Below are 12723 nucleotides of genomic sequence, written 5' to 3' on the forward strand. Positions count from 1 at the left end.
CTTGTTATCTGTGGCTCTTCTAGAGAGTTTACATATCATAAAAAGCTGCATTTTGCAAAACATGGAGATGCCGGGGATTGAACCCGGGACCTCATACATGCAAAGCATGCGCTCTACCACTGAGCTACATCCCCTATGAGCAGCTATATTTTTATACAAAAGTGATTGCAGCTTTACTTTTCACTAGAAATTTACTACTTTTCAGTGTTATTAGAGACATCTTAGAGGATGGAAGTATAACCATTATACCATGCTTGACTTCAAGGACTTTATGGTTTTCATGGATGATGAGAATGCAAGGAGATGCCCATTCCAAACATTGGAATGCTCTTAAAGTTCTCCATCAGAGACTGGTTTATCATCAGAATCCCCTACTTTTACTAATGAATGGTGTAGATATTGATCAAGTTTTGCTAACTAGAGGGCATTCTTACATTCTGTTTGGTCATCAGTGTCAGAATTTAGTAGAAGGGCACAAAGGATGCATGCTATAACTGCCTCTTGGGCATTGCTAACTAATGCTTCACCAGACAATCTATCTAGAGTTGATATGTTGTCATCATTCCATGCTTTGAAATTTCATTAAGTGCTTGCCCTCCAAGCCCTTGTCCATCCTCTTTCTGTGCACAAAGTGTTTAAACTTTTCTCTCAATCTTAATCAATTAGTTTTACTATATTATTTGTCTCGCTCTTTTATTAAACTTTGCTCAGGTAGTCGCCTTCAGTTACCACTGAAAATAAAAAAAACTATTCCCTACTTTCCATATGTTTTCCCTCAGTGTTGGAGAATGGCAATAGGCATTCAATGGGAACTTTACTTTGAAAAATGGTATGAAGAAGATGTTGAAAATAATCATATTTGATTGATTTTTTATGATTTGTATTCAACTTTGACTATTGCTGTAGATTACTTTTATTGGTTTGCTTGTTATCTGTGTCTCTTCTAGAGAGTTTACATATGGTAAAAAGCTGTATTTTGCAAAACATGGAGATGCCTGGGATTGAACCCGGGGCCTCCTACATGCAAAGCACTGAGCTACATCCCCTTAGAGCTGCTATTTTCTTATGCAAAAGTGATTGCAGCTTTACATTTCACTAGAGATTTACTACTTTTCAGTGTTATTAGGGACATCTTAGAGGATGGAAGTATAACCATTATACCATGCTTGACTTCAAGGACTTTATGGTTTTCATGGCTGATGAGAATGCAAGGAGATGCCCATTCCGAACATTGGAATGCTCTTAAAGTTCTCCATCAGAGACTGGTTTATCATCAGAATCCCCTACTTTTACTAATGAATGGTGTAGATATTGATCAAGTTTTGCTAACTAGAGGGCTTTCTTACATTCTGTTGGTCATCAGTGTCAGAATTTAGTAGAAGGGCACAAAGGATGCATGCTATGACTGCCTCTTGGGCATTGCTAACTAATGCTTCACCAGACAATCTATCTAGAGTTGATATGTTATCATCATTCCATGCTTTGAAATTTCATTAAGTGCTTGCCCTCCAAGCCCTTGTCCATCCTCTTTTTGTTCACAAAGTGTTTAAACTTGTCTCTCAATCTTAATCAATTAGTTTTACTATATTATTTGTCTCGCTCTTTTATTAAACTTTGCTCAGGTAGTCGCCTTCAGTTCCCACTGAAAATAAAAAATCTATTTCCTACTTACCATATGTTTTCCCTCAGTGTAGGAGAATGGCAATAGGCATTCAATGGGAACTTTACTTTGAAAAATGGTATGAAGACGATGTTGAATATAATCATATTTGATTGATTTTTTATGATTTGTATTCAACTTTGACTGTTGCTGTAGAGTACTTTTATTGGATTGCTTGTTATCTGTGGCTCTTCTAGAGAGTTTACATATCGTAAAAAGCTGCATTTTGCAAAACATGGAGATGCCTGGGATTGAACCCGTGGCCTCATACATGCAAAGCATGCGCTCTACCACTGAGCTACAATACTATTATACAAAAGTGATTGCTGCTTTACATTTCACTAGAGATTTACTACTTTTCAGTGTTATTAGGGACATCTTAGAGGATGTAAGTATAACCATTATACCATGCTTGACTTCAAGGACTTTATGGTTTTCATGGCTGATGAGAATGCAAGGAGATGCCCATTCCAAACATTGGAATGCTCTTAAAGTTCTCCATCAGAGACTGGTTTGTCATCAGAATACCCTACTTTTTCTAATGAATGGTGTGGATATTGATCAAGTTTTGCTAACTAGAGGGCTTTCTTACATTCTGTTTGGTCATCAGTGTCAGAACTTAGTAGAAGGGCACAAAGGATGCATGCTATGACTGCCTCTTGGGCATTGCTAACTAATGCTTCACCAGACAATCTATCTAGAGTTGATATGTTGTCATCATTCCATGCTTTGAAATTTCATTAAGTGCTTGCCCTCCAAGCCCATGTCCATCCTCTTTTTGTTCACAAAGTGTTTGAACTTGTCTCTCAATCTTAATCAATTAGTTTTACTATATTATTTGTCTCGCTCTTTTATTAAACTTTGCTCAGGTAGTAGCCTTCAGTTCCCACTGAAAATAAATAATCTATTTCCTACTTACCATATGTTTTCCCTCAGTGTAGGAGAATGGCTATAGGCATTCAATGGGAACTTTACTTTGAAAAATGGTATAAAGACGATGTTGAATATAATCATATTTGATTGATTTTTTATGATTTGTATTCAACTTTGACTGTTGCTGTAGAGTAATTTTATTGGATTGCTTGTTATCTGTGGCTCTTCTAGAGAGTTTACATATGGTAAAAAGCTGCATTTTGCAAAACATGGAGATGCCAGAGATTGAACCCAGGGCCTCATACATGCAAAGCATGCGCTCTACCACTGAGCTACATCCCCTATGAGCAGCTATATTTTTATACAAAAGTGATTGCAGCTTTACTTTTCACTAGAAATTTACTACTTTTCAGTGTTATTAGAGACATCTTAGAGGATGGAAGTATAACCATTATACCATGCTTGACTTCAAGGACTTTATGGTTTTCATGGCTGATGAGAATGCAAGGAGATGCCCATTCCAAACATTGGAATGCTCTTAAAGTTCTCCATCAGAGACTGGTTTATCATCAGAATCCCCTACTTTTACTAATGAATGGTGTAGATATTGATCAAGTTTTGCTAACTAGAGGGCATTCTTACATTCTGTTTGGTCATCAGTGTCAGAATTTAGTAGAAGGGCACAAAGGATGCATGCTATAACTGCCTCTTGGGCATTGCTAACTAATGCTTCACCAGACAATCTATCTAGAGTTGATATGTTGTCATCATTCCATGCTTTGAAATTTCATTAAGTGCTTGCCCTCCAAGCCCTTGTCCATCCTCTTTCTGTTCACAAAGTGTTTGAACTTGTCTCTCAATCTTAATCAATTAGTTTTACTATATCATTTGTCTCACTCTTTTATTAAACTTTGCTCAGGTATTCGCCTTCAGTTCCCACTGAAAATAAAAAAAACTATTCCCTACTTTCCATATGTTTTCCCTCAGTGTAGGAGAATGGCAATAGGCATTCAATGGGAACTTTACTTTGAAAAATGGTATGAAGAAGATGTTGAAAATAATCATATTTGATTGATTTTTTATGATTTGTATTCAACTATGACTATTGCTGTAGATTACTTTTATTGGTTTGCTTGTTATCTGTGTCTCTTCTAGAGAGTTTACATATGGTAAAAAGCTGTATTTTGCAAAACATGGAGATGCCTGGGATTGAACTCGGGGCCTCCTACATGCAAAGCACTGAGCTACATCCCCTTAGAGCTGCTATTTTCTTATGCAAAAGTGATTGCAGCTTTACATTTCACTAGAGATTTACTACTTTTCAGTGTTATTAGGGACATCTTAGAGGATGGAAGTATAACCATTATACCATGCTTGACTTCAAGGACTTTATGGTTTTCATGGCTGATGAGAATGCAAGGAGATGCCCATTCCGTACATTGGAATGCTCTTAAAGTTCTCCATCAGAGACTGGTTTATCATCAGAATCCCCTACTTTTACTAATGAATGGTGTAGATATTGATCAAGTTTTGCTAACTAGAGGGCTTTCTTACATTCTGTTTGGTCATCAGTGTCAGAATTTAGTAGAAGGGCACAAAGGATGCATGCTATGACTGCCTCTTGGGCATTGCTAACTAATGCTTCACCAGACAATCTATCTAGAGTTGATATGTTGTCATCATTCCATGCTTTGAAATTTCATTAAGTGCTTGCCCTCCAAGCCCTTGTCCATCCTCTTTCTGTTCACAAAGTGTTTAAACTTGTCTCTCAATCTTAATCAATTAGTTTTACTATATTATTTGTCTCGCTCTTTTATTAAACTTTGCTCAGGTAGTCGCCTTCAGTTCCCACTGAAAATAAAAAAAACTATTCCCTACTTTCCATATGTTTTCCCTCAGTGTAGGAGAATGGCAATAGGCATTCAATGGGAACTTTACTTTGAAAAATGGTATGAAGAAGATGTTGAAAATAATCATATTTGATTGATTTTTTATGATTTGTATTCAACTTTGACTATTGCTGTAGATTACTTTTATTGGTTTGCTTGTTATCTGTGTCTCTTCTAGAGAGTTTACATATGGTAAAAAGCTGTATTTTGCAAAACATGGAGATGCCTGGGATTGAACCCGGGGCCTCCTACATGCAAAGCACTGAGCTACATCCCCTTAGAGCTGCTATTTTCTTATGCAAAAGTGATTGCAGCTTTACATTTCACTAGAGATTTACTACTTTTCAGTGTTATTAGGGACATCTTAGAGGATGGAAGTATAACCATTATACCATGCTTGACTTCAAGGACTTTATGGTTTTCATGGCTGATGAGAATGCAAGGAGATGCCCATTCCGAACATTGGAATGCTCTTAAAGTTCTCCATCAGAGACTGGTTTATCATCAGAATCCCCTACTTTTACTAATGAATGGTGTAGATATTGATCAAGTTTTGCTAACTAGAGGGCTTTCTTACATTCTGTTGGTCATCAGTGTCAGAATTTAGTAGAAGGGCACAAAGGATGCATGCTATGACTGCCTCTTGGGCATTGCTAACTAATGCTTCACCAGACAATCTATCTAGAGTTGATATGTTGTCATCATTCCATGCTTTGAAATTTCATTAAGTGCTTGCCCTCCAAGACCTTGTCCATCCTCTTTTTGTTCACAAAGTGTTTAAACTTGTCTCTCAATCTTAATCAATTAGTTTTACTATATTATTTGTCTCGCTCTTTTATTAAACTTTGCTCAGGTAGTCGCCTTCAGTTCCCACTGAAAATAAAAAATCTATTTCCTACTTACCATATGTTTTCCCTCAGTGTAGGAGAATGGCTATAGGCATTCAATGGGAACTTTACTTTGAAAAATGGTATGAAGACGATGTTGAATATAATCATATTTGATTGATTTTTTATGATTTGTATTCAACTTTGAAAGTTGCTGTAGAGTACTTTTATTGGATTGCTTGTTATCTGTGGCTCTTCTAGAGAGTTTACATATCGTAAAAAGCTGCATTTTGCAAAACATGGAGATGCCGGGGATTGAACCCGGGGCCTCATACATGCGAAGCATGCGCTCTACCACTGAGCTACATCCCCTATGAGCTGCTATACTATTATACAAAAGTGATTGCTGCTTTACATTTCACTAGAGATTTACTACTTTTCAGTGTTATTAGGGACATCTTAGAGGATGTAAGTATAACCATTATACCATGCTTGACTTCAAGGACTTTATGGTTTTCATGGCTGATGAGAATGCAAGGAGATGCCCATTCCAAACATTGGAATGCTCTTAAAGTTCTCCATCAGAGACAGGTTTGTCATCAGAATACCCTACTTTTTCTAATGAATGGTGTGGATATTGATCAAGTTTTGCTAACTAGAGGGCTTTCTTACATTCTGTTTGGTCATCAGTGTCAGAACTTAGTAGAAGGGCACAAAGGATGCATGCTATGACTGCCTCTTGGGCATTGCTAACTAATGCTTCACCAGACAATCTATCTAGAGTTGATATGTTGTCATCATTCCATGCTTTGAAATTTCATTAAGTGCTTGCCCTCCAAGCCCATGTCCATCCTCTTTTTGTTCACAAAGTGTTTGAACTTGTCTCTCAATCTTAATCAATTAGTTTTACTATATTATTTGTCTCGCTCTTTTATTAAACTTTGCTCAGGTAGTAGCCTTCAGTTCCCACTGAAAATAAATAATCTATTTCCTACTTACCATATGTTTTCCCTCAGTGTAGGAGAATGGCTATAGGCATTCAATGGGAACTTTACTTTGAAAAATGGTATAAAGACGATGTTGAATATAATCATATTTGATTGATTTTTTATGATTTGTATTCAACTTTGACTGTTGCTGTAGAGTACTTTTATTGGATTGCTTGTTATCTGTGGCTCTTCTAGAGAGTTTACATATGGTAAAAAGCTGCATTTTGCAAAACATGGAGATGCCAGAGATTGAACCCGGGGCCTCATACATGTAAAGCATGCGCTCTACCACTGAGCTACATCCCCTATGAGCAGCTATATTTTTATACAAAAGTGATTGCAGCTTTACTTTTCACTAGAAATTTACTACTTTTCAGTGTTATTAGAGACATCTTAGAGGATGGAAGTATAACCATTATACCATGCTTGACTTCAAGAACTTTATGGTTTTCATGGCTGATGAGAATGCAAGGAGATGCCCATTCCAAACATTGGAATGCTCTTAAAGTTCTCCATCAGAGACTGGTTTATCATCAGAATCCCCTACTTTTACTAATGAATGGTGTAGATATTGATCAAGTTTTGCTAACTAGAGGGCATTCTTACATTCGGTTTGGTCATCAGTGTCAGAATTTAGTAGAAGGGCACAAAGGATGCATGCTATAACTGCCTCTTGGGCATTGCTAACTAATGCTTCACCAGACAATCTATCTAGAGTTGATATGTTGTCATCATTCCATGCTTTGAAATTTCATTAAGTGCTTGCCCTCCAAGCCCTTGTCCATCCTCTTTCTGTTCACAAAGTGTTTGAACTTGTCTCTCAATCTTAATCAATTAGTTTTACTATATCATTTGTCTCACTCTTTTACTAAACTTTGCTCAGGTATTTGCCTTCAGTTCCCACTGAAAATAAAAAAAACTATTCCCTACTTACCATATGTTTTCCCTCAGTGTAGGAGAATGGCAATAGGCATTCAATGGGAACTTTACTTTGAAAAATGGTATGAAGAAAATGTTGAAAATAATCATATTTGATTGATTTTTTATGATTTGTATTCAACTATGACTATTGCTGTAGATTACTTTTATTGGTTTGCTTGTTATCTGTGTCTCTTCTAGAGAGTTTACATATGGTAAAAAGCTGTATTTTGCAAAACATGGAGATGCCTGGGATTGAACCCGGGGCCTCCTACATGCAAAGCACTGAGCTACATCCCCTTAGAGCTGCTATTTTCTTATGCAAAAGTGATTGCAGCTTTACATTTCACTAGAGATTTACTACTTTTCAGTGTTATTAGGGACATCTTAGAGGATGGAAGTATAACCATTATACCATGCTTGACTTCAAGGACTTTATGGTTTTCATGGCTGATGAGAATGCAAGGAGATGCCCATTCCGAACATTGGAATGCTCTTAAAGTTCTCCATCAGAGACTGGTTTATCATCAGAATCCCCTACTTTTACTAATGAATGGTGTAGATATTGATCAAGTTTTGCTAACTAGAGGGCTTTCTTACATTCTGTTTGGTCATCAGTGTCAGAATTTAGTAGAAGGGCACAAAGGATGCATGCTATGACTGCCTCTTGGGCATTGCTAACTAATGCTTCACCAGACAATCTATCTAGAGTTGATATGTTGTCATCAATCCATGCTTTGAAATTTCATTAAGTGCTTGCCCTCCAAGCCCATGTCCATCCTCTTTTTGTTCACAAAGTGTTTGAATATGTCTCTCAATCTTATTCAATTAGTTTTACTATATTATTTGTCTGCCTCTTTTATTAAACTTTGCTCAGGTAGTCACCAACAGTTCCCACTGAAAATAAAAAATCTATTTCCTACTTACCATATGATTTCCCTCAGTGTAGGAGAATGGCAATAGGCATTCAATGGGAACTTTACTTTGAAAAATGGTATGAAGACGATGTTGAATATAATTATATTTGATTGATATTTTATGATTTGTATTCAACTTTGACAATTGCTGTAGAGTACTTTTATTGGATTGCTTGTTATCTGTGACTCTTCTACAGAGTTTACATATGGTAAAAAGCTGTATTTTGCAAAACATGGAGATGCCGGGGATTGAACCCAGGGCCTCATCCATGCAAAGCATGCGCTCTACCACTGAGCTACATCCGCTATGAGCTGCTATAATTTTAATACAAAAGTGATTGCAGCTTTACATTTCACTAGAGATTTACTACTTTTCAGTGTTATTAGGGACATCTTAGAGGATGGAAGTATAACCATTATACCATGCTTGCCTTCAAGGACTTTATGGTTTTCATGGCTGATGAGCATGCAAGGAGATGCCCATTCCAAACATTGGAATGCTCTTAAAGTTCTCCATCAGAGACTGGTTTATCATCAGAATCCCCTACTTTTACTAATTAATGGTATAGATATTGATCAAGTTTTGCTAACTAGAGGGCATTCTTACATTCTGTTTGGTCATCAGTGTCAGAATTTAGTTGAAGGGCACAAAGGATGCATGCTATGACTGCCTCTTGGGCATTGCTAACTAATGCTTCACCAGACAATCTATCTAGAGTTGATATGCTGTCATCATTCCATGCTTTGAAATTTCATTAAGTGCTTGCCCTCCAAGCCCTTGTCCATCCTCTTTCTGTTCACAAAGTGTTTGAACTTGTCTCTCAATCTTAATCAATTAGTTTTACTATATTATTTGTCTCGCTCTTTTATTAAACTTTGCTCAGGTAGTCGCCTTCAGTTCCCACTGAAAATAAAAAAAACTATTTCCTACTTTCCATATGTTTTCCCTCAGTGTAGGAGAATGGCAATAGGCATTCAATGGGAACTTTACTTTGAAAAATGGTATGAAGAAGATGTTGAAAATAATCATATTTGATTGATTTTTTATGATTTGTATTCAACTTTGACTATTGCTGTAGATTACTTTTATTGGTTTGCTTGTTATCTGTGTCTCTTCTAGAGAGTTTACATATGGTAAAAAGCTGTATTTTGCAAAACATGGAGATGCCTGGGATTGAACCCGGGGCCTCCTACATGCAAAGCACTGAGCTACATCCCCTTAGAGCTGCTATTTTCTTATGCAAAAGTGATTGCAGCTTTACATTTCACAAGAGATTTACTACTTTTCAGTGTTATTTGGGACATCTTAGAGGATGGAAGTATAACCATTATACCATGCTTGACTTCAAGGACTTTATGGTTTTCTTGGCTGATGAGAATGCAAGGAGATGCCCATTCCGAACATTGGAATGCTCTTAAAGTTCTCCATCAGAGACTGGTTTATCATCAGAATCCCCTACTTTTACTAATGAATGGTGTAGATATTGATCAAGTTTTGCTAACTAGAGGGCTTTCTTACATTCTGTTGGTCATCAGTGTCAGAATTTAGTAGAAGGGCACAAAGGATGCATGCTATGACTGCCTCTTGGGCATTGCTAACTAATGCTTCACCAGACAATCTATCTAGAGTTGATATGTTGTCATCATTCCATGCTTTGTAATTTCATTAAGTGCTTGCCCTCCAAGCCCTTGTCCATCCTCTTTTTGTTCACAAAGTGTTTAAACTTGTCTCTCAATCTTAATCAATTAGTTTTACTATATTATTTGTCTCGCTCTTTTATTAAACTTTGCTCAGGTAGTCGCCTTCAGTTCCCACTGAAAATAAAAAATCTATTTCCTACTTACCATATGTTTTCCCTCAGTGTAGGAGATTGGCTATAGGCATTCAATGGGAACTTTACTTTGAAAAATGGTATGAAGACGATGTTGAATATAATCATATTTGATTGATATTTTATGATTTGTATTCAACTTTGACAATTGCTGTAGAGTACTTTTATTGGATTGCTTGTTATCTGTGACTCTTCTACAGAGTTTACATATGGTAAAAAGCTGTATTTTGCAAAACATGGAGATGCCAGGGATTTAACCCAGGGTCTCATACATGCAAAGCATGCGCTCTACCACTGAGCTACATCCGCTATGAGCTGCTATATTTTTAATACAAAAGTGATTGCAGCTTTACATTTCACTAGAGATTTACTACTTTTCAGTGTTATTAGGGACATCTTGGAGGATGGAAGTATAACCATTATACCATGCTTGACTTCAAGGACTTTATGGTTTTCATGGCTGATGAGAATGCAAGGAGATGCCCATTCCGAACATTGGAATGCTCTTAAAGTTCTCCATCAGAGACTGGTTTATCATCAGAATCCCCTACTTTTACTAATGAATGGTGTAGATATTGATCAAGTTTTGCTAACTAGAGGGCTTTCTTACATTCTGTTGGTCATCAGTGTCAGAATTTAGTAGAAGGGCACAAAGGATGCATGCTATGACTGCTTCTTGGGCATTGCTAACTAATGCTTCACCAGACAATCTATCTAGAGTTGATATGTTGTCATCATTCCATGCTTTGAAATTTCATTAAGTGCTTGCCCTCCAAGCCCTTGTCCATCCTCTTTTTGTTCACAAAGTGTTTAAACTTGTCTCTCAATCTTAATCAATTAGTTTTACTATATTTATTTGTCTCGCTCTTTTATTAAACTTTGCTCAGGTAGTCGCCTTCAGTTCCCACTGAAAATAAAAAAAAAATATTTCCTACTTTCCATATGTTTTCCCTCAGTGTAGGAGAAGGCCATAGGCATTCAATGGGAACTTTACTTTGAAAAATGGTATGAAGAAGATGTTGAAAATAATCATATTTGATTGATTTTTTATGATTTGTATTCAACTTTGACTATTGCTGTAGATTACTTTTATTGGTTTGCTTGTTATCTGTGGCTCTTCTAGAGAGTTTACATATGGTAAAAAGCTGTATTTTGCAAAACATGGAGATGCCTGGGATTGAACCCGGGGCCTCCTACATGCAAAGCACTGAGCTACATCCCCTTAGAGCTGCTATTTTCTTATGCAAAAGTGATTGCAGCTTTACTTTCACTAGAGATTTACTACTTTTCAGTGTTATTAGGGACATCTTAGAGGATGGAAGTATAACCATTATACCATGCTTGACTTCAAGGACTTTATGGTTTTCATGGCTGATGAGAATGCAAGGAGATGCCCATTCCGAACATTGGAATGCTCTTAAAGTTCTCCATCAGAGACTGGTTTATCATCAGAATCCCCTACTTTTACTAATGAATGGTGTAGATATTGATCAAGTTTTGCTAACTAGAGGGCTTTCTTACATTCTGTTTGGTCATCAGTGTCAGAATTTAGTAGAATGGCACAAAGGATGCATGCTATGACTGCCTCTTGGGCATTGCTAACTAATGCTTCACCAGACAATCTATCTAGAGTTGATATGTTGTCATCAATCCATGCTTTGAAATTTCATTAAGTGCTTGCCCTCCAAGCCCATGTCCATCCTCTTTTTGTTCACAAAGTGTTTGAATATGTCTCTCAATCTTATTCAATTAGTTTTACTATATTATTTGTCTCGCTCTTTTATTAAACTTTGCTCAGGTAGTCACCAACAGTTCCCACTGAAAATAAAAAATCTATTTCCTACTTACCATATGATTTCCCTCAGTGTAGGAGAATGGCAATAGGCATTCAATAGGAACTTTACTTTGAAAAATGGTATGAAGACGATGTTGAATATAATTATATTTGATTGATATTTTATGATTTGTATTCAACTTTGACAATTGCTGTAGAGTACTTTTATTGGATTGCTTGTTATCTGTGACTCTTCTACAGAGTTTACATATGGTAAAAAGCTGTATTTTGCAGAACATGGAGATGCCGGGGATTGAACCCAGGGCCTCATCCATGCAAAGCATGCGCTCTACCACTGAGCTACATCCGCTATGAGCTGCTATAATTTTAATACAAAAGTGATTGCAGCTTTACATTTCACTAGAGATTTACTACTTTTCAGTGTTATTAGGGACATCTTAGAGGATGGAAGTATAACCATTATACCATGCTTGCCTTCAAGGACTTTATGGTTTTCATGGCTGATGAGAATGCAAGGAGATGCCCATTCCAAACATTGGAATGCTCTTAAAGTTCTCCATCAGAGACTGGTTTATCATCAGAATCCCCTACTTTTACTAATTAATGGTATAGATATTGATCAAGTTTTGCTAACTAGAGGGCATTCTTACATTCTGTTTGGTCATCAGTGTCAGAATTTAGTTGAAGGGCACAAAGGATGCATGCTATGACTGCCTCTTGGGCATTGCTAACTAATGCTTCACCAGACAATCTATCTAGAGTTGATATGCTGTCATCATTCCATGCTTTGAAATTTCATTAAGTGCTTGCCCTCCAAGCCCTTGTCCATCCTCTTTCTGTTCACAAAGTGTTTGAACTTGTCTCTCAATCTTAATCAATTAGTTTTACTATATTATTTGTCTCGCTCTTTTATTAAACTTTGCTCAGGTAGTCGCCTTCAGTTCCCACTGAAAATAAAAAAAACTATTTCCTACTTTCCATATGTTTTCCCTCAGTGTAGGAGAATGGCAATAGGCATTCAAT

At 36.8% G+C, this 12723-nt stretch overlaps 6 non-coding genes across 6 annotated transcripts; all 6 read right to left on the bottom strand.

The window, feature by feature from the left end:
• Window positions 1–62: 62 nt before the first annotated feature.
• TRNAA-UGC (transfer RNA alanine (anticodon UGC)) lies at window positions 63–134 on the bottom strand. The gene has a single exon. It is a non-coding gene; the product is annotated as a tRNA-Ala (tRNA).
• A 2669-nt stretch (window positions 135–2803) lies between these two features.
• On the bottom strand, window positions 2804–2875 carry TRNAA-UGC (transfer RNA alanine (anticodon UGC)). Its single transcript has one exon. It is a non-coding gene; the product is annotated as a tRNA-Ala (tRNA).
• A 2674-nt stretch (window positions 2876–5549) lies between these two features.
• Window positions 5550–5621, bottom strand: TRNAA-CGC (transfer RNA alanine (anticodon CGC)). Its single transcript has one exon. It is a non-coding gene; the product is annotated as a tRNA-Ala (tRNA).
• An 851-nt stretch (window positions 5622–6472) lies between these two features.
• Window positions 6473–6544, bottom strand: TRNAV-UAC (transfer RNA valine (anticodon UAC)). Its single transcript has one exon. It is a non-coding gene; the product is annotated as a tRNA-Val (tRNA).
• Window positions 6545–8307: 1763 nt separating this feature from the next.
• On the bottom strand, window positions 8308–8379 carry TRNAA-UGC (transfer RNA alanine (anticodon UGC)). Its single transcript has one exon. It is a non-coding gene; the product is annotated as a tRNA-Ala (tRNA).
• A 3598-nt stretch (window positions 8380–11977) lies between these two features.
• On the bottom strand, window positions 11978–12049 carry TRNAA-UGC (transfer RNA alanine (anticodon UGC)). The gene has a single exon. It is a non-coding gene; the product is annotated as a tRNA-Ala (tRNA).
• Window positions 12050–12723: the final 674 nt, after the last annotated feature.

Source organism: Taudactylus pleione, unplaced genomic scaffold (assembly GCF_031769625.1).
Source record: "Taudactylus pleione unplaced genomic scaffold, aTauple2 ptg000070l, whole genome shotgun sequence".
In the NCBI taxonomy this organism is placed as follows: Eukaryota; Metazoa; Chordata; class Amphibia; order Anura; family Myobatrachidae; genus Taudactylus; species Taudactylus pleione.